Below are 2,091 nucleotides of genomic sequence, written 5' to 3' on the forward strand. Positions count from 1 at the left end.
AGGTATTATGGAACGTGTGGCCTTTAACATAAGTGGCATGATCTTCAATAATTTCAGTCAGTTCATCTGCTTCGCTGACGACGTAGACCTTGTCGGAATGATGTTTCAGACCTCTGCTGAGCAGTACACGAAACAGAAAAGGAATCAGAAAAGGTTAGGTTGAAGATACATACGTCGAAGACCAAGTAACCGCTGGCGAGAAGAAACGAGCGCGATGGGGCTCGTATAGACAATATTTTTAATGTAAAAACATTAAAAAAATAGAAATGGCTTTAGTCACTTCTGTTAGCGATTCAGTTTCACAAAGCATATGCTCGGAAAATTCGCTAAAAAACTTAACTTTTATGTTCATTAAAAACGTGAAAAATATTTGTGTTGAGTTCTAATAGAACAAAATACACTATGAGCGATCCAGTTGATAATATGATGAGTCTTTTTGATAAATATATTCAGATATATTCAGATATTCAAAGCTTGCGATATCTCAAAAACTGTTCAGCGTGCGACTCTACCTAGAAAATTGCTCATAACCGCTCGTAACCGGACTGAACTTGAGGGAACAATTAGGATCAACCCAAGACTCTTAGACTATGATATTGCTGAACAACACACTTCTAACCGAACTACCACCCGTATGATTCATGTGTGAAGAATTTATGATATTTTCCATGCCAGCAAGTGGCCAAATCTGACACTGGGGTAAAACTTAGTGGATGCTAAGCTAAGACGTGATCGGAATTTATACAACATGCTGCAAACGAAGTACAACGGATGACTGCTAATGGACGATAAAATGTAAGTGAAAATGGATTGGGTTGGACAGCTCTCAGGCCTTAATTCTATGAGGCCATTTCTCCAGAAGATGTTTGACAAGCAGAGTTTTCGATGAATTTTGCTAGGACTATTCTGCAGACAAACAAACACATCCTCCCGTTTTTTTGTTTGTTTTTAAAACACAATGCCCTATGAATAATTGACCAGATTTGATGAGCTGCTACTATAGCTGATGAATCCTTCGGTGAAATTGTGACAGTGGGGTGGATTTCTTAGGAAAAGACCTTAATCCTACCAATTGTCCCTAATTCCGTCAATTAAGCTATTTCGGACAAATGTCAAGTATAAATTAAAGAACTCGCAATGCTGCAGAAAGGAAAAGATCGTGGTCATTCAGGTTAATCGAAGGTGTATCCAAACAAATCTCTAATGGAGTGTTATGGAGTAATTATTTTGATTTTTAAAATTATTCAGAAATTGTTTTAACTTCGAACAATATTGGTGTGGTTTCGCATCATCCAATGTTTGCGGGTTGGAGTGTATCAACAGTAGACGTTCAAAAACATAACATCATAAAAATAAGGAAACGTGATATACAGTTATAGCAGCAAATCTCATTACTCACCATACATTGTAAAATACTAAGCCGAAACAAGTTTTACGACTCAGTAAAAGTTTAATGATGTTACTTCCGTTGCTATTGGTATTGCTTGTAGCGGGGATGTTTTTCGGGTGAACTTTTCAACGATCATCCTTGAGTAACCCTGAACAAACCATAAAATAAATTAAATAGGGTGAATGGCTCTATTGAGGGACTATTCTAAACTTTACCTGATTCATTGAAAAAGTATATTCTTCAATATTAATTTCGGACAACATAACTGCTGTATTGTAGTCTAGTAAAGCCACTTACTAAAGTCAATAATCGAAAAAACCCCTTTGATTTGTTGTTGACTTCGCTGTTAAAAACATCAGCCATGATGTGAAGCTTTTTACATCCTGTGCTTCTGAAACAAGCAGCTTTTCTCGGATCTACTGGCATTTTCGAGTATACAAATAGCAGGGCACTGGAAATTGTGGTTTGCTTCAATTGTGTTGGATTGCAAGATTGGTGCAGGTCTGTAGATGGATTAAAGAAATAATTTATTTGCAAACTTCAACTTCAAGTTTTTCGCATGCTTAAATCACAAGTTATCAATTAAAGCTTTCCGTATGCCATCTCATTGCTCAGGTGAGAACGACCAGAATATTTATTAGCACGAGTAAGTACGTACCTACGTGAAGTGATAAACTTGCTTATAGCTTGTTACTTCCATT

This window comes from Wyeomyia smithii, chromosome 3, assembly GCF_029784165.1.
Source record: "Wyeomyia smithii strain HCP4-BCI-WySm-NY-G18 chromosome 3, ASM2978416v1, whole genome shotgun sequence".
Classification (NCBI taxonomy): domain Eukaryota; kingdom Metazoa; phylum Arthropoda; class Insecta; order Diptera; family Culicidae; genus Wyeomyia; species Wyeomyia smithii.